The sequence below is a fragment of the Falco biarmicus genome, chromosome 4 (genome assembly GCF_023638135.1).
Source record: "Falco biarmicus isolate bFalBia1 chromosome 4, bFalBia1.pri, whole genome shotgun sequence".
NCBI classification, from domain to species: Eukaryota; Metazoa; Chordata; class Aves; order Falconiformes; family Falconidae; genus Falco; species Falco biarmicus.
The window spans coordinates 25,419,446-25,440,133 of NC_079291.1; the positions used below are offsets into that span (position 1 = coordinate 25,419,446).

The window sequence follows — 20,688 nt, forward strand, 5'->3', positions numbered from 1 at the left end:
TGGGAAAAAAAATATGGTGGCTTCTTTTTTCCTAAGAGGGACTGTGCTGTTTATGTTACCAAAGTGGGATAACCCCACAAGCATTCAATACCATTTTCAAATTAAACATGAAAAATAATTTAGCAATAATCAAGACAAGCAGAAGAAAGAAGGTAGCACATGAAAAGATAGTGTTCTGACACATTTAGAAACAAACTAAAATTAAAAGAGACATTACAGAAATAAATTATTGGATTACAACAACACACCCCTGCATTTACAGATGGTAATTCCAGGGAAAAAGGGCCAGCATTTCCTCAGAAGTGCTGGATGTTTACTTAATTGTGATGACTTAACATTGTCCTGAACAGAAAAGTGCCAGTTTCTGTAAGAACTGGTGAACAGCAGGCACAAGAAAAAATTATTAGAGACTCACAAGTAGTGAGAAAAGAGAGGAGCTTTACTAGTTTTATACTTGATGAAAGCACAAATTTAAATGACACCTCATACATGGCTCTTCTTTCAAGACCTGATCTTCTGGAAAGAATCCAAGAGGAAATGCATTGCCTTAAACAGAGAGGATAGATTAAATGGAAGAACTCTGCTAACATTTTGAAGAGGGTAGGCAAAAAATGTTTTGTACTATAACTTGATGGTATTGCTGTTAGGCAAAGAGGAAGACTTCAATGCTTATTACACTCACACATGTCACTATCTGACCCACCAAAAGATAATTTAAGTACTGAATTCTCAACCTAATGAAGAAAACTGGTAATTTACTCACTTTGAAAGTCAAGAAAGACTCAGGCAATTTAAACCTGTGATGAATCAGTAAGAATGTTTAGAGAAAGCATTTCATAGAATCACAGTCATATAATGGTTTGGGTTGGAAGGGACCTGAAAGACCACCCAGTCCCACCCCTGCCCGGGGCAGGGACACCTCCCACCAGCCCAGGCTGCTCCCAGCCCCGTCCAGCCTGGCCTTGGGCACTGCCAGGGATGGGGCATCCACAGCTGCTCTGGGCAGCCTGTGCCAGCGCCTCGCCGCCCTCAGAGTGAAGAATTTCTTCTCAATATTTAATTTAAATCTGCCCTCTTTCAGTTTAAAGCCATTCCCCCTTGTCCTGTCACTACCCTCCCTTGTAAAAAGCCCCTCTCCAGGTTTCTTGTCAGCTCCTTTAGGTACTGGCAGGCTGCTATATGGTCTCCCTGGAGCCTTCTCTTCTCCAGGCTGAACCATCCCAACTCTCAGTCTGTCTCCATATCAGAGGTGCTCCAGCCCTCTGATCATCTTCACAGCCTCCTCTGGACTCATGTCAACAGGTCTATGTCCTTCTTACATTGGGCTCCCCAGAGCTGAATACAGTGCTGCAGGGGGGTCTCACCAGAGCAGAGGGGGAGAATCACCTCCCTCACCCTGCTGGACATGCTGCTTTTGATGCAGCCCAGGGCATGGTTGGCTTTCTGGGCTTCAAGCACACATTGCCAGGTCATGTTGAGCTTCTCAGCAACCAGTGCCCCCAAGTCTTTCCCCTCAGGGCTGGTTTCAATCCCTTCTCTGTCCAGCCTGTACTTGTGCTTTGGGTCACCCCAAACCATGTATAGGGCCTTGCACCTAGCCTTGTTGAACTTCATGAGGTTTGTACAGGCCCACCTCTCAAGCCTGTCAAGATCCCACTGGATGGCATTCCTGCTCTCTGGTGTGTCAACCACACCACAAAGCTGATGTGGTCAGCAAACTTGCTGAGGGTGCACTCAATCCCACTGTCCATGTCACTGAAAAAGATGTTAAGTAGCTCTGGTTCCAGTATTAACCCCTGAGGAACGTCTCTTGTCACTGGTCTCCACTTGGACATCAGTCTGTTTCTTTCCCTACTGACAGCTAAGCCACAGCAAAAATTTTGGACTGATAGGCAAACTGCCTCAATGCAATCACACAGGCTTTGCATAAAAAAACCAGACAGCATTATGCTTAACCCAATCGTGAAAAGTAGGTGGGCAGGCTCACAGTGATTACTGACATGCTAGTTATAAATACTGGGACAGCCATGACATCTGGAAGGAGTATGTTTCAAAACTGATGGATTCCATAGGGTCTAGTTCCTGTTTGTGGCCATAATAATTTGGTCCTCTGCAGTGCTGCTTAATACCATACCTCCACCACTGCTGCAGGCATTGCTCCTGCCTTTGTTGTCTGCCAAAAGCAGTGATGTTCTACTTGACACTCTAACAAGCCTTGCCAAGAACTTCCATTGCAGAAATATTTGTCTGTGGCTACAGGGGTCCAAACAACCAACCAGTGTAATGTGGTTCTAATAATATCATCATTATCCACTGTATGAATTTCCTAATCTCCAACCAGAAGCTCTGCTATCACAACCCCAGCTGGGCTGCTGAGGCTTCTACCAGGGTACAGGGGAAGCTTTTACACAGAGCACAATGTCAGCTTCCCCCTTCCTCAGAGGTGGTCTGGCTCCCACTAAAAGCAAACCTGTTTTCCACCTTAACCCACCCAGAGCCAGCTGCTGGTACTGCTGTTGTAAGCAGATTTCTCTGGGATTCTTGGCAGTGACCCAGCTCAAAACTAAACACCAGGAGCACAGAAAGCTGATGGGAAATCTTCAGCAGGCCCCTTCCTACACAACAGGGCAGCATGCATCTTGCTGCAATTTCTTTGAACTTCCCTAGCTTTTGTTCATTTTTTCCTCAGGATTCCCAGGAAGAAAAATTCAGGCTTCCTAACTGCATCCCACCTTTCACAGTCCTTCCAACATGTCCTCCCAGATCCCTAACACTTCTCTTCATTCTGGATTTCTAATCATAAAAAAATCCATATTTGCATTAGAAGTATTTTTCTTGCTGCAAAACAGGGGTGTATTTCATGTACTTGCTGTAATAATCCACTCCAAAGACAGAAATAGGGGCATATAGCTGAACTGAAGGGGAGCTTCAGACCAAAAACATCTTTTTTTGCTGTGTACTTGTTACAGAAGATAGTGACAGTAAATGAAAGAGAATTATGCAAACAAAAATTAATAAATGGAGATTGAAGTAAGAGCTCTAAAATCTCAATGATTTTAAAGGCATTTAATACCAATTTTGTTCAACAGACTGACAGTCTTGTATGTTACAAGACCTTACCAGACACCGGGAATAGTTTCAACAGACCGTAATATCATTTACCATTGCTTCAAATCTGCACAGTGTTCTGGCAAATCCCAAAAATGCTGACACAACTGTGTTTTAAATAACCACATATTCAGCAGCTGGAAAACATCCTCCTAAAAACAGCAACAGGAATAGCCTCTTGTTTGTAGCCTCTGTAAGACTGCACAAGCTGTAAGCTCCTCAGAAATAAAACTACTATGATTAATTTGTTAGGGGCTGTCAGAATGACATGATATACAAATGAAAACAAAGTTGCTAAGCATTTTCATATTTCTCTTTCCAAACAACCAGGCACAAATGAACTACAAACAAGAAGAAACACATTTCAAGTTAATATTTTGTTACTATAGCACCTGAAATTATTTTCTCTCTTTCTCTTGATGACAGCACGAGTATCACAAACGTTAAAGCACTAATACTGACAAAAGTAATAGCAAGTATTTTGTCACATTAAAGAGAGCTGGTCTACATTGCTACTTGGCACTCTTAGTAACAATGCCAATAATTTTTAAGTAGTTCATCATGCCATAGGTGATTACAGTGGCTTTGGCACCGTATCTGACTTTCTAAAAGACAAATCCAGTTCTGTGATACAGTTTTGTTGGGCTATTAAGGCATAAATGGAATAAAGCCTGAGCAATATATTACATTTTTAAGTAGGAAGCCTTCCACAGTGAACCTTTAAAAGTTAACAAAGGTTATGAAATGGTCATGAAATCTGTTACCCTCATCAAAAATAGTAACCCAGGATATGCTCATCAGTGTTTTAAATTCCCCCCCCCCCCCCCAAGTTTAAATACAGCACCCAAAAAATTGCTACTGCATGCAGAAGACTGACACTTCAGCTGTAAAGAAGTGTCTTAAGAGGACTTCTTAAGAGTTCATTAAATTTCTAAGGGATTTAAACAGGCTATGCTCTTCTAGCAGAGGAATGCTGGGATTCCAAATGTCTATGCCTTTCTTACAAACTTATCAAGCATTTTCGTGACCAGAAATGGAGAAACATGACTAAAAGCAATGTATCTCTATGCTTGTTAGTTATATCACCTGGTTTTGTAGAAAGCTGAAGCATCAAAATCAAATTATGATTTTGACAAATTACTTCAACTTGTTCCCATTTACAAAGTCTGCTCTGAAGAGTATGGTGAAGTTGACTTGAGCTCTTTGTCTAGCACTGGAGAACTGACTTCCAAGATCCTTTTCCAAGACCTCAACAACCTGCCCTTTAGTTGACTCTTCAACAAACCTCATGAAGATGAGATGAACTTCAGCAGATTAGCTGCTAGTCAGAACTTGGTGGCTTTGAGGGTGGAGCCATTTCTTAGAGCTCAGAAAGAACAAAGTATTGATTTTTTAAAAAATCTTCTCAAAATTGTCATAATCTTGTATTGTGGATATTGTCACAGAATATTGACTTCTCTGTTTTTACTTAGGACTGTGACCAGTCACACGCCTGAGCGAATGCTGTATTAAAAAATATTAATAGCTCTGAAATACTTAATAAATTAACTTTTTTCCCCTCGCTTCTGAAATCCCTGCAGCATTGATACAATATAATATTTGCACCTCCTGTTTGGCTATTTAGATTAGGCACCTGGCCACAGCATTATCTTTAGGCACAGGCAAAGTACCCTGCAGTTGAGGGAATGCTTTGGAGGTACAAAATGACAGCGTTCTGCAGCACAGAAACGCTGATTGAGTCAGACAGCTTAGAACAAGAACAACCTTCTACAGACACAATGTGTTTTATACTGACACACACACACAGCCCAAGCTGCATTTCACATGACTCACTCTTCCCTTCTCTGATCCTCCATGCTCTCACACTACATTTGATAGAAGTGACATGGAAAGCTGTGTGTGCAGGCTGATCCTGCAGCAGCCACCGAGTCCTCTGCCAGCAGACAGATATTCAGGTTCCTGACAGTAACCATTTTATTTGCTTGAAGAGCCTTCTCCTCTCTCAATTTCCATATCAGACAATGGAAAGGTGTATTTTTTCTTTAAATATTTTCAAAATCAGGAAGTACAGCTGTATGCAAAAGTGTTTCTCCTTTTTACAAGTGCAACCATTCAAATCTTGTCTCCAGTATCATCGAAGGTGTTATTACTGATATTAAATAACCAACTGAACTACAGAACAATTAATAAAAGAAAAAGCTTGTCAATCTGTTTTCCATGGTGGGGTAATTAACTTGGCAAGGGTTATATACTACAGGAGAGTTGTCCATTCATATCAGCCTTCCAGAACAAAAACACAGAGTGAAAGAAATGCTAATGTATCTCCCCCTCCTCAGATGTGGCTTATCTGATTATGATGCTACAGCAAAGAGCATCTCATGGCCTCAGAAAAGTAAGCAAGGCCTGGATTTTAGTCAGGCATCACATCCTTAAACAAAAGGTTTGGATCCAAATTTAAAAAAATATATCCTTAAGCATATATTGTAGAGTAATACATTGGAAAAACCCTACAGACCAGCTAGCTATTGATGCCAAAACTAAACAAACTACTCGGCATCTTATTCAAATAAGGAACTTCATTTATGAAGACAGCAATAGCAAGCTACTTCACAGTAAGCACTTATCCTGATATTGTCAAATAATAAAAGTGCAGGGAATCTTGTACATGGACCACAGAACATAAAATAGAGTTGAATTTCAGCACTAAATTTCAGTATGACAGAGCAATTAACAATTCTAAAGAGACCAAGCAACTCCTTCACCCTGTCATAAAACTCCAACCAGTCTAATAAAGCTATTTTTACTGCTAAGGAAACATTATTTTTTTTCACCCTCAAGTACTGTGCAGTGTTTCTTTAGTCCCCAGAATGCTTCCAGGTGACATTAGGAAACATCACCATGACCTCAAGAATGTAATGTCTGACAAACTATCATCAAACATTTTTGATTAAATGATGTCCTAGGGAGACAAAGGGCAAGAAAAGACAAGTACTCACAAGAGCAAAACAGAAAGCAACACAAGCCATGGGATATTCATTTCTAGCTACAGTTTGTCCAGAATTTCCAAAAGAATGCTTTAGCTTCACCCCCGCTTTTAGCTGGTGGGGAACAGCCGCTGTGCATTTATTTTTATAGTGGCACATCAGTTGCCTCTGCTGGCCTCCCTGCTCCCTCTGAAAGCAGCTTCAGCTACAGACCTCTCCCACTAGTCACTGGTGCCCCACAGCCTCTGTGGTCATCCCACCAGGTCTTCATCGCAGCTCCAGGCAAGCTGATGCAAGTCAAGTTTTGACAGAAATTTGACTAGTGCTATAGAACTCAGCCAGCCTTATCACAGCCTCCCACCCAGAAGCAAAGGGAGGTTTTGGCTGGCTGAGGTACAGGCTGCAGGGGCTGGGTTGCCCCAAAAAGAATTTTTGACTTCTCCCCGCACTCCATTTTGCCAGCAGAAGGATCATGAGGCAAACCCCCAGCATCATCACCTGAGCTATGGGAGACTCTGGCTACAGCACTGTTATTTGTGTAACGGAAAAAAAAACAAGGACTTACATACATAAAATCATCTGAAAAGTCAGCTCCCTTTGCCTGCAGGCCTTCAGGACATGGTGGAGCTCCTGCATTGCTACCTGCCCTGCCCATGAACAAGGAGTCCCATCACAGCAGGGTCACTGGGGAACCCGTGGCCTCCTTCCTCACACTGCCCAGCCTGTCCCATACTACGTGCCCAAAAGATGTCTCCTTCGCATCCTCCTCTTCCCCAGCCACTGTGGGTCCCTCACCTGCTATCTAGATGCTGCACACAGCTAGCGCTGCTCTCTCTTTGTAAGACAGCAAGTGACTTGTTGCAGCACTCTCAAAACCATCAAGCTGCAACAAGGCTTTTACCACCCCATACCAGGTTAACTTCAATAAGTAGTTCCCACACCTTGCCCTGGCACAGCCACCAATCCCTCACAAGGTTTCAACAGTTCATCTACTGATCCTTCATCCTAGGCCACCTGCTTCTTGCCTCTGCTGCATCCATCTCCTTGCCTCTCCTCCCTCTGCTTTTTCCAGGTCTCTCTTCATCCAGGGACCCTCTTCCCTACCCCTTAGAGCTATTTAACTACTTAGCAGGAACCAGCCACAGCTGCACCTTATCCACATCAGCCAACCCACCGCCCCTGAAGCCAGCCCACAGCTGTATATTATCAATGTTAATTAACCTGCCTTCGATTCCTCTACAATGACTCTTGCTTTTTCCTTTGCCCCTTGAGGTGACCCCATCTCCTCAGGTGGTTCATCTTCTGGCCCCTGACTTTAGCTCACAGCTTTGGCCAAAAATTGGATAAACCCCTGGGGCTCCAGCTGAATGAGCTTCTCCACTCCACTGCCAGGAACCCCGGGAGAAAGAAGTTCCAGTGGCAGGGAAGGAAAGAATTGCACAGAAGTGTCCTCTTTACTGTGACAGTCACTGGGGCTGCAAGGGCAAACCACACACTTTCTAGTCACCAGTCCATAAAAAACACAACAGTCAAGCAACTACTTACCAGAATGGGTACTTTGAGCTCTGGTGCCTTGTAGGCAATTTTCCGAGGGACAGCAAGAACCCTCTGGGGCCATCACAAGGGAGTTCAGAGAAGTAAGGGGATACCTGGGGACATGACAAATGCGCTTCTCCATAGCAATTCTCCATAAGGGAGAGAAAACTTTCTGATCCAGTCAGATAAATCTGGTGGGCTAAGATTTGTGGTGCATTTCAAGAGCAACCGGCACAGCCACATGACACCTACAGATACAGACACGTGAGGACATTACAACAGATACCAAACTTCCACATTTTTTCCCACTATAGTAGCCAAAAAGAGGTGACAGCAGAGTGTACTAACAGGTTTTCACGTGGCATCTGCACTGCTTCTGCAACTTATCAATGAAAAAGCAGCATGATCCATGAAATAAGTTGATAGAAGCGTTACACACTTCTGCCTTTGATACAGTGTCTCCTATGAGTGGACCACAGAATAGCTGCACAAGTATGTACCAAGCACTTTCTCTGAATTTCAAAATTACACATTCAGGAAGGGTCCTTTTCAAGTGTGCTGGGAGCTCAGCACAACTTCTGTACACCCGTGAAACCCCAGGTGAGTGTAACACTGTTGAAGATGCAGAGCTCTCCCCAGTAGAAACGCTTGGGTCCTCTAAAACCATTTTCAAGTTACTGGATTTCTGGGAAGGGATGAGATTTGAGAGAAAATGGCTGCACAGGATTTGTGAGCAGCATGTTGCCCAGGCCTTCTCAAAGGTAGCACATCAGCACTGACTGTATCTATGCCTACCTGATAACCAGCTGATACTTTACAAATCTGTGTACATGAATCCTATTTAGAGGCTGAAGAGGAATTGCCTTGACAAGACGGGCATATGCTTCCGGCTGTCCCAAATACAGGCAATGTATTACACAGGATATTGGGCTCCTGGTTACAGTTTGTAGCTGAAGGGGAGTGTAAGTGCTAAGTGAGTTGATGTTGATCCCACTGTCTACAGGGGCTAGCTCAGGCAGAGCCGTAATGGAAGCCATACAGTGGATTAAAGACAGTGAAGATACTGCTTGGGTGGTCAAAGACTAATTGCAAGGGCAGAGACTAGAACACCTCTCCGGTGCAAAAGCTGAGGGATTTCTTAGCAAGAAAAGATAGAGCACAGGTTGCTGAGCTGTGCACAGTACCAGGAGTCTCACTTGGTTTTCATTTGCTGCAGCAAAGCAAACGGCTGAGCTGTGCGCAGGGGTACAACACCAAGTCTAGCACTGGCTCATTTCCAACAAGGACGGCCACATCAGTTGCCAGGGCATGGTTTTGTCACAAGGCGATACATCTATTAATCCATGGTTTTGTCAGAAGGCGATACATCTATTAATCAACATACTCATCAGACCTCTGTTAGTCTCAGACTCTAAATGGGCAGCTGTGACCGAGACTACCACGTTCCTCTGTTTCACAGGTCGAATAGGGCTTGTTAACAGTATGCATGTGTGACTCAGGGCTTTCACCCAGATTATTCTGCTCTCCTTCTCCCATGCCTTCAATGATGTGGATGCATTGATATTTTCTCCAGCAGCAAGACTAGCTTGAGGTTCCAACCCTCTTCCATTTAGTGAAGTTTATTCCCACTGCAATACCACAGTTTATGTTCTCCTCAGATATGCCACGTCAACAGGTTTGTTAAGGTGCTTGATAAAGTGGACCTTTAAAATAATTCAGGTTAAAATCAAAGCAGGGGTTTTGGGGGGGTTGGTTTGTTTGTTTATTGTTGTTTTTTTATCAAAAGGGATACAGGAACATGGAAGAATACAGACACAGAGACATGAAGTTCTCCGGCTTATCCTATCACACAAATTCAGTGTAGAAAAAGCTCTCTGAGCCCAGTAAATTTTAAGATGCATTACTATGTGTCTGCATGGACTAATGTCCACACTCTCTTTGGTTGTCTCCCCAAAAAGAAGCCCAGTGAAGCAGACACAGCAGACATTTTAGCAGGAAGAAATAAAGTTTCTAATTGCCTCACAGGAAAGTGCTTTGATTTTCAGAATTTTTCTGCCACCACAAATCTCTGCCACTTCATAGCATGTGATCATACTTACAAGCCATGTGTTTCAGGACTTCAGATAATGAACAACACATAGCCTCATCATGTCTTGGGAAGCTAATGTTCTCAAAATCTACTACTGTCAGACACATCAATCATTACTTCGCATGCATGAGCCACAATAATTTGAGTGTCTTCATATTACCTGCTGCTGATGCTGAAAAACTGATTAGTGGCCATTTTCAGTATGGGGTAATCTACTTTCAGATGAAAAATCTGTTTTAATACAGCCTTCTGGAAACAGAAATTATGTGGAACCTTGGCCAGATGCCAGATATTCACCCAACTACTTTCTCACTCCCCACTCCTCCAGGGAGAGAAAATAAGATTAAAATGCTGGTGGGTCAAAATAAACACAAGGAGATCGTGTACCAATTACCATCACAGGCAAAACAGCCCAGACTTGGACAAATTAATTTAATTTATTGCCAGCTAAAATAGGGTTGGAGAGTGAGAAATAAACACAAAACCTTAAACATCTTCCTCCTACACTCCTTTTTTCTCCAGGCTCCACTTCATTATCAATTCCTTTATCAACGGCCACAGGGTGGGGACCGGGTGCTTCAGTCCAACACTCCTTCTTCCTCACACTCTTCCCCTGCTCCAGCACAGGTCCTCCGCACAGGCTGCAGTCCTTCAGGACTAAATCTGCTCCACTGTGGTTCTCCATGGGCTGCAATGTGGATACCTGTTCCACCATGGTGCTCTCCACAGGAGAAAGGGAAACACTTGATCTGCTGTGGTCCTCTCCCGGGGGTGCAAGGGAATCTCTGCAGGCATGCCTGGAGCCCTTCCTCCCTCACCTTCTGCTCTCTGCCCTGCTGCCAGCACCTTGCCACGAACTCCCCATACATACAAGTAGCTAATGCTAGCATTAACTGCAGTTGGGAAAAGTTGTCTTTGCATGTCACTGTAACACAGAAAAAAGCACCTAGATCGTGTATTACCAAATCAGTGCTTGCACACTATATGCGGATTGTGAAGATGTAAATATTCTTTTTAAAATGCCAAACACTTGTGTGAAATTCTTCTACAACACCAGTGACGAGCACGGGTATAACTGTGGAAAACACTTGCCACCACACAGCTTGCCATGGCAAGCAGGCAGAGAGATGCAGTAAGCACCCAAATTCACAGCACTGTTAGGAAGTAGCTGACATACCACCTGCGCCGGCGAGGTTAAATGCGGTGCTTCTGCTGCAAAGGGCATGTCAACCACATGCGAGTGACATGAAACCTTACGCTGTTAGAGGTCTGTTAAAGATCTCTTAAATGCTATGCCATGTGCCGGGTAATGTTGGAAGATGTACTGGTTTTTAATAAACATCCTGCATGTTTGTGTGTCCAAGACACACAACTCTAAGAAGGAAGGTGGCAGTTACACTGTTTATCCTTTCTCATGCATCTGTCACTTAAACTACTTAGAGCCGATACAGCACTATATGTACAAGAACTGGGATTGGGAGTGGAATAACTTGACAGGTTATAATGGAAGCATTGTGAGCATGGGTCCCCCATGGGCTTATAGGGCTCACAAGATTCCTTTCCCTTGCCTCTCATGCAGCACACTCTGGGATGGAAAAGCTGTGTTATCTTGTGCCGAGTACACATACTAGTTCTCTTTAGGAAATTTTTCACTGATGTAATCTGCAACAGACTGTACCAAGCAAGTTCAGGCTGAATCCCCTTGAATTAACCTCCTGGATAAAAAAAAGGGCCCTTTACAGGTGACAAACTGGAAGCCCTGTGCTTTCATGTGTCAGCCAAAAGCCGTATGCAAGATGCTCGCCTTTGACTTCGGAGTGCTGTACCACCCAGGATAGCTGCTCAAAGGGCGACAGCCTCCCCCTCCGGCCACAATCTGTTCCTGCTCCTACTCCTGTCGGCTTCCTGCTCTTGCCTTGCCTCAGATTTCTGCTGGGTCGGATGCACAAACCAAACCAAAAGCACCCTGAAAAGAGCTGGAAAAACTCCTGCCAGGCACTGTGGCATCAATGCCCAACAAGCCCAACAATACCGCACAAGTTTCCAATGCCAGGGGCTGATGCAGCCACTGTTCCTTGCAGCATTCACAGAATGAGGAACGGGGAGATCTCCACTGTGTTCAACTTCCCACTCCCAACTTCACTCTGACACTGACATCTTGTGATCAGCTGTGCATATGGCAACACTCCTGTGCTGATGGGGATGGGACCCTGATTTCAAGGGGATGCTCATTCCATGTTATATCTCCTTTCTTTTCCTGTGGGATCAGTGGATCTCCTCATAGGCTAGATGGATCAGAGTCAGAGCTAAATGAAGATTAGAGACAAATCCATGCAGGTGATGAGGTGTAAACAGACGATGCTGGGAAATCTGAATTTCCATCAGCATCACTAGCCCTAAACACAATCCCAAAATGAAGTCAGCGCTTCCAGCAACTGCGCAGCACCATTAGCAAAACCACTTCTCCACATGGGTCCCTCACCAGCACCTTTGCTGAGAACACCACTCCTCATCCTGCCTGCTGCTTATTTAAGGTGCATTCTTCCATACTTGCCTCTTCCATACTTGCCTCTCAAAGCCCTTTCTTCTCCCTGTTTGGGCAGGGTCATTTGTGGCAGGTCTCAGTGGAAACAAGAGAATTTTCTCTGGCTGCAAAGAAGTGTTTCAACTTTCCAGGCTGCACTCAGGCCAGGTGAAACCATCTAGGAATCTTTTTGCTTTTTACATAAAATTATTTCACCCTCCCTTGCTTCTTCAGATGGAAAGATGTGCCCAAACACTGTGGCACCTTTGACCTTTGGAAAAGTTACAACCACCTCTGCAAGGTAATTACCATTTTTTTCAATTGTCCAACATAAAACAACTATCCTCATCTTGTTAGGTCAACCATTATCAAGAAACTACTATACAGTTCTGTACCTTCACAGTACTGTTCTTTTAAACCTCCATTGTGCTATATGCATATATCTAATGCACAGATAAATCTGCTAATTTTTTTTTTCTAGTGAAATCCCCATATGCCAAAAAGCATTAGAGCCAGCGATGCACTGAACTTCACAAACTTTAACTGTCCCTTACGGGAGGCAGGGCAAACATTTAGCCATCTGTACAAAAAGGTGGAAAACAATTTGTGAAAAAGTAAGAAATTCTAGCAGTAGTCACCATGAAAGTTCCGTTATATCCATTCTGTTACATCCAAGCTGTCAACACATTGTAGTCTTGAATACTGGTAAGACTGCTTTTGCATGTTGAAAGCACTAGAATGTGACCTTGTTGAAAGGTTCCAATGTTTATTCCATATGAAGTTACCATTAAATCCATGAAAGTGATCTATATGTATATGTTTCAGCTGGAAAAAAAAATATGTTATAAATTACAGTTTAGATATAAATTACATTTACAAAGTTGGTTTGGATTCATAGCCATCCAAATTTAGAAACCTTGTAAGTTCACAGACACCTGAAGTAATCAATCCCTTCTGATCCATATGTCCAATATAGAACTCTGAAGAAAAATAATGTGAGGTACAGCATTTAGGCCACATATCTCAGTGAGTACATATTTTCACACATTCTCTGCTATTCTTGGCACCAGTTGACAAACCCCTGAAATGCCAAGTCTATACCGGTAAATTAGACACGCCTGGGATACTCCTAGGCACTCGGGCCAACCAACATGACGTGCTTGCTTTTATGCTAATAAATTCCCTCATTCTCCAAGCAGGCTGGCTGCACACAAACAGCTCCCAGGAACACATCAGCTCCAGAAGAATGCCCAGAAGTCCTTGGAAGTGCTGCTCTACCTGGCACAGGCCAGCATTGTGTCAGCAAACAACTATCAGTTTACTGGAGTAGGTAATCACATTCCCTTTCCCCGGGCGCTTGTTTAACTACTACAAACGTTGCCAAACCCTTCTGGCAGGCAGTGTCCAAACACACTTGACACATGTAATACAAAACACTTGTCCAAACACAGTTGATACACTTGAGGGAGGGGATGCCACCCAGAGGAACCTGGGCAGGCTGCAGGAACAAGACCAGCTCCAAGGTCCTGCACCTGAGTCCGGGGAATCCCCAGCATCACTACAGGCTGCAGGATAAAGGGATTGAGAGCAGCCCTTCAGAGAAGGACTTGGGGGTGCTGGTAGATGAAAAGGTGGATATGAGCCAGCAATGTGTGCTTATAGTCCAGAAGACAACTGGCTGCATCAAAAAGAAACGTGGCCAGCAGGTCGAGGGAGGTGATTTTGCCCCTCTACTCTGCTCTCTGAGACCCCACCTGGAGCACTGCATCCAGCTCTGGGGCCCCCAGCAGAAGACAGACATGGACCTGTCAGAGTGGGTCCAGAGGAGGCCATGGAAGTGGTCAGAGGGATGGGACACCTCTCCTGTGAAGACAGACAGAGAGAGCTGGGGTTGTTCAGCCTGGAGAAGGCTCTGAGGAGACCTTATTGCAGCCTTGCAATATATGGAGGGGGCTTATATGAACGATGGAGAGAGACTTTCTTCCAAGGCCTGTAGTAACAGGCCAAAGGGCTACAGTTTTAAACTGGACGAGGGTAGATTTAGATTGGACATAAGGAAGACATTCTTTACTGTGAGAGTGTTGAGACACTGAACCAGGCTGCCAAGAGAAACTGTAGATGCCCCATCCCCAGAAGTGTTCAGAGTTGGGTTGGAGAAGGCTCTGAGCAAGCTGATCTAGTGAAAGACATCCCTGCCCGTGGCAGGGGGGTGAACTATATGATCTTTTAAAAGTCCGTTCCAACCCAAATCACGCTATGGTTCTATAATTCTATATGTCTGACACTGCAATCCATACTAGATGAGATCAGCTACAAGAATCTTAAAATTTTCAAATGTTTTTTAAGCCCTAGAACCAAATTTTTAATGACATCAGTATAACTGAAATTAGACAGTTTTCTTATGCTAATTTTAGCAGTATTTGTATCATTTGCTTCTGAAATGAGGTCTGAATATTATCTACCAATACTGATGTTCACAGGAAAGCTACCAGAAAAATCATTCAAAACACCTGTGTGATACTGTGCCAGTTTAAAACTGGCAGATCACATAAAAGAGAGGTTTTGTAACTGAATGTCTCTTCTTAGAAAACAAATTTTGAGAGCATTCCCCCAAAACTATTCAGAACTGTGCACATTCTGCAAAGTTAAGTGTGTATTAGCAGCATTTCATCCACGTTTTAGACTGCCAGTGGGTGGCATCAGAAGCACCATCAGCTCATGCTGTACAGAACTCTACTCAAAAAAAATCAAAGAAAAAAAGTGGCCTGTTACACAATCCTACTGACAATGCTGTGCATCACAGTCCAACACCTTAGTTCACTGGCATGGCTCTGTGGCTGCATACATCCCATTAAAATGCATTTCCAATCCTTTAAGCACAATCAGCAACTTACTATAGCACACAGACACAACATTCATATTTAAAAATAGTAAATTAATTTATTGCACCTCTATTCAGACAATACCAGTCAGCATCACTCTGTGATATTAAGGATTACAATAAATTAAAGCAGCTACCACACACGTGAGACCATTATAATTGCTCAGTACTGTTACTGAGCTGGTTCAAATCTACTTTTGAGACTGTGATATCATTTAATAGCAGAAATTAGACTAATGTAGCTTAGTCTGGCATACCTTGCAATTTTCATTACTTCACTGGCTTTTACTTTTTTGACACTTACGGCTGAATTTGCCTTTTCTAAAATCAACAACTGTACCCCATAGTATTTGCAGAATGATGGACAGATGACACTAGTCAACTTCTAGGACACCATTTGAAGCAGAAAATCACAGTATGCTACAAAGAGCTATTTTCACAGTCCATCACTTAATGATGCTGGAAAACACAGGTGCAACCTGTGAGGACTTTAAGGTAGCCATTGACCACTTAAACCAACAGGAAAGACACATACCAAATGTTCCTGAGGAAAAGCGTATGTAAGGATTATGATCATCTGCTTGTTCCTGAGGATACAAGTCTGCCAACTGTGATGCTAACAGCTTATAAGGGTATCAAAACACAGCATGTGCAAAACATAATCCATTTTCAAATAACCAGTGTGCCAGCACCTGGATTTTTCTGCAGCATAGCAGATGTTAGCAGACAGAAATGCCTTTTACCCAGGAACTGCTCCATCAATGCTCTTGAGGTCTCATATTTCCAGTGCTTGTTTGCTTTCTTGTATGTCTGAGCCAGAAGTAACTTGTAAGTATGGCCAGTTTCTCACAGCACACATGCTGCAACGGACCTGTGCCATTCACTTTTCCATGCATCTAACCTACAGACGGTCCTATACTTAGTTATCTGTTCCAGGCTCAGTTTTACTTACCTTCTACCTAGAGACTCTCCTGGTAAAGAGGAGAGTTTTCCTGTTACTAACTCATGTAAAGAATGAGTACCTGGCAAAAGGCACAGTGCTCTTACCAGTTCAGAGGTTCATTCTTAGTTCAGGGGATTTTCAGCTTCATATGGTCACCCCCACAGGTAAGGAAGCCTTTAGAGAGCAGGAAGGAATCTCTTGGAAAAGCTGCACAGCTCTTCCCAGTGCTCCGTGTATTTCACAATCGTATCAAGCTTGCACCCTAGCTGGTCCATCATGAATTGCACTTCTGTTTGGTGTGCTATTTATTACTCGCTATGCTATTTTCCGTTACTCCAAACTAGGAAGACAGGCACAGCCCCGCTGGTTTGATGACAGGCCAGACTACGGTCCTTTGCCCTGTTTGGCTAGTGGGATGTGCCTAAGATCTGGGCTACCAATACTGGAACTACCCACACAATGAATCCACAATTCAGCAAATCTCTCGAATGATCAGGTTATCCTTGGCTGAACAGGGATTACAGGGACTCTGTCTTGCAGGCTTTCCTCCTGCAGTTCAAACAAATATAAAGGAAACCCTGTATTTGTAGTATTTGCACTGCCTTTTCACTGTCTAGCTCAGGGGTCCTCAAACTACAGCCCATGGGACAGATAAGGCCCTCCAGGGTCCTCAATCAGGCCCCCGGTGTTTACAGAACCCACCTGACCCCCGCCACACACACACCCCCACACACACACCCTGATGGGGTTTGGGGGGGAAACCAAGCAGCCGCAGATGCCTGCCTGCCACTTCATCCGCGCACCAGCCTTCTGTTTAAAAATTTTGAGGACCCCTGGTGTAGCTGGATGTTGGTGCTTGACACCTTTGAGTCAAGATCAACACCTGATATCAATTTTCAATTTGGTTAACTTGTATAGGCATAAAACACAGCAACCATAAAACTTAGCCATCACAAAAGTACTTAATCCTGTATTTCACATTCTAACAGATGAAAGCAATACTCACACCACCTCCTCATTTTACATACCTGTTTTTTCTGCAAGCTTTTTTAACCAGTTTTCCAATGGCCTCGACAATGTCAGTCATGAAGTACTGGGCCTGACAGAACTCCTCTACTTTCACAGGTCACTGTCAGGTGGATAATCTCCAACCTAATGCAGAATAAAATGCATTACAATAGTTGCTATTTCTCTTACAAACTCTAATGACAAAGGCAGTAAATGTTTCACACACTGACATAGTATTCAAATCGAAGGCTGTGTTAACCAGTGAAGAGACTCTAAATAAAAGCCTTCCTTACTACTAATTTTTTGCATTCAGAACACTAATTGTCCAATCTGATTATGTGTTATCTTCAAATTACTGAATGTGTTAATCAAACTTATCCTCAAAACAAGTTCTGGGTTTTCTTATACTGATACCAAAACCAGACAGGATCAGGATCAAGATCCTGGCAGGATCAAGACAGCTCTAACCTGGTTCAGATCAGGTCTCACTGGATTGCAGCAGCAGGCAGATAAGTTGAAAAATTGCTAGTGTATCAGCCACTGTATTTTAAAAATAACTTGTTTGGCAACTGAACTGAAGGAAGACAGCCTCCCATTCTATAAGTTCACAATGTAGAACAAGGCATCGTTTTAATGCCTTTTTCCAACCTCTTTGCTACAGACCACAGACAAATGCTGAATGGAAACCCAGATACATCAGCAGTCTTTCAGAGCAGTACAATGTCTTCTCAGTCCCCTAAAATAGTGGGTTTCTTATGTTAAGCTTGCACTTCAAGGTCTTGAAAGTATTTGCTTATCAGAAGCTGCTGCTACCACCTTACCGTGTGGTTGCTCTGCACTGAATTTAACAACAGTGCTTCTTTGCTTACAAACTATTCAAGAGTCATGAATTTTGTTAATTGTTTCACGAACCTACAAACAGCTGTGTTTTGTCCAAGTATGTGGCCAAACCGGCAATGCGAGCACCAAAAGCCCAGTTTTTAGTACTGTCTTGTTAGATCTTAGATGTTCACCACACAAGTATTTGAACAGTCATCGCTAGAAATTATGCTGATCTCTCTCTCCAGTCCCAATCAGTACGCAAAAGGGAGAAATACAGTTATTAGGGGGAAAAAAAGGAAGAAAAAAAGAAGTGCCATGGCTATGTCGGGAAGGGGAAAGGGGAAGAATCAACTATCCCAAGGCCCACTTATGCCTGTAGGTTTGTTGATGAGGAAGCAGCCAATACACTTGGAAAAACCTGACTCAGCAAATACCCGCTCTCCAGTAAACCAGCGAAACGACCTCAATTTCACCACAGCTTTTCAGAAACACAAAAAGGTAAGCATAAGCTATTGAGGCAGGCAGCTGCACACCCTAATCCTCTGCCCAAGGCCCGGAACACTTTCGCTTGCGTTGCTGATGGCAGTGTTACAGTCCGACTTGCTGCACCCCACCATCCTCAGCCCCACCAGGCATTTTGAAGCAAAAAATCACAGTATTTTCTGTGCTTCTAGGACACTAAAATTTTCTGTGATTTTCTGTGAAACACGGGCCACCAGGCTCTACGGCACTGCCACACACTGCAGGTAAACGGTGGTAAGTCACCGTGTTGGGTTTGCCTAGTCGGGGGGGGGGGGGGGGGGGGGGGGCGGCTACGGGGGTGGCTGCTGTGAGAAGCTGCTGGAAGCTGCCCCCCTGCCCGCCGGCCCCGGGGGGAACCCAGGGCTGAGCCCACCAGCCACGGGGGGCAGCGGATTTAAGGGGATAAACACCACCACCACCCCCAAACCTGCACAACTGCAGCTGGAGAGAGGAGTGAGGAGGTGCAAGAGGCGCAGCCCGGCAGCCCCCCGGGGCTGGGCCGCAGGGGGCCGGGGGGGAGGTCCCGGCACCGCCGCAGAGGCTCCCCCTGTGATAGATAGTAAACTGTTTGTTCATCAATTTCAGTTAAAAGACAAAGGAGAAGGAGGTTGCCACATAAACCATGTAAGACTAACTGCAAGGCTAACTATATTGCTACATTGTGTGAGACTAACTGCAAGCGCTCAACTAACCAAGTATGGTAGAGCAAGACAACATTGTGTGAGGGTCAAGGAAGCAAGGGAAAAGGGAGTACAGAAGTACGAGGCGAGGAATTCGTGACGTGAGGAAGACAAGGAGCCTTCATCCCCACGACCACCAGGAGGCTGAAGAAGACAATGAACGACCCCCTAGCAACGAGCCGCGCAGACGCAGAGTACACCGCTAAAGGAGACACATATACAGGAAAACGAAGGGTATAAAACCGGTGACTCTCGGGAACTGGGCGCGCGCCGTTGGTGGAGCAAGAGACTCCCCGGCTGCCCAGCACTGTTTTGCTTGTTGCCGCTTGCTTTAATAAACTAATTCGGCTCAATTGGCTCTGGCCTTGACCAGTTATTATCGCCAACTTATATAACACCCCCAGCCCGGGGAGCCCCCGGCCGGGCAGCTCCCCCCCCGCACCGGGGGCAGGGGGTGCCCCAGGGGTCCGTGACCAGCCCGCGCTGGGGCAGCTGCCGGCAGGGCCGGGGCCCCGCGGGGAGAGGGGCCGGGCCGGGGACCCCACATTGGGCCCGGCTGTGCCCGGGGGGCCGCACCCGCGGGGCCCCACGCTGGGGCCGGGAGGGTGTGAAGGGGAAGGGGCGGCAGAAGCCCCGAGGGACGGACCGGCCGTAACCCCCATGGCCCGGCCCCCGCCCGCTCGGGGGAGGGAGAGAAACCAGGAATTGGTGGAGCCCGGGAAGAAGGGAGGGGCGGGGGGGAGGGTGTGTTTTCTGATTTGAATCGCGATAAATCACAGTAATTTCCCCAAGTCGAGTCTGGTTTGCCTGTGACGGCAATTGCTGAGCCACCCCCCTGCCCTCCCCCCGACTCATGAGCCTCCCGTGGGGTTCCCCCTCCCCTGCCCGGCGGAGGCGGGGTCAGTGACAGAGGCGCTGCCAGGCGCCTGGGGTTCAGCCAGGGGCAAAAGGTTGCCTCAACTCCCTAATTACCAAACTCTGATCTAATTAAACAAGAATGTGCACAGGGTTTGGGTCGGGCTGGCCCACCCTCTCAAGCCGGTAATGCTTATGTACGCACCGTCGCAAGTCACCAAAACTGATGGCTGAGAGGACTTCACAGAGGCAGCCAGCCCCGGGCAGGAACAGCGGTAAGGCCACCGCCATATCAATTACGCAGAAAGCAGTCTGCAAGTGAAGAAGTGGCTGCAAGAGGAGACAAGCTGATAAGGGGTTGCTATCACTGATTTGCACTAGAAGCGAGAAACTTGTAAGCAATCTTGCGCATGAATGAATATATAATGTACTATGAATATGCAAGTACTGTACTATATGTAACACGTACCCCCAAGTACGGTGGTGTGCATGTTACCAGGAGAGATCCCCCACGCACCCAGCGCTGCAATAAATCAATGTCGTCTTTCTGTACTGTCATTTGCTTTGGAGATTTTTCCTGGTTACGATTTATCGGTAACAAAACCACCCCAGTTACTTAGATAATACAAACTTCGGGGCCTGCGCCACCAGGAGCCTCGAGCCCACGCCCCATGAACTAGAACGCGACCACCCCCGCCAGACTCCTGACGAGGACAGCCCCTCCCGCCGACCCAGC

The 20,688-nt window shown here is 45.1% G+C and overlaps 1 long non-coding RNA gene across 1 annotated transcript in view; it reads right to left on the minus strand.

Annotated features, from left to right (window-relative positions):
• Positions 1 to 20,643, minus strand: part of LOC130148170 (uncharacterized) — a 43,106-nt gene extending 22,463 nt beyond the window's left edge. The window contains exons 1-2 of the long non-coding RNA XR_008821487.1: positions 20,422 to 20,643; positions 17,094 to 17,217 (exon numbers count right to left, since the gene is read on the minus strand). This is a non-coding gene — a long non-coding RNA (uncharacterized LOC130148170). The remainder of the gene's footprint in view (positions 1 to 17,093; positions 17,218 to 20,421) is intronic.
• Positions 20,644 to 20,688: the final 45 nt, after the last annotated feature.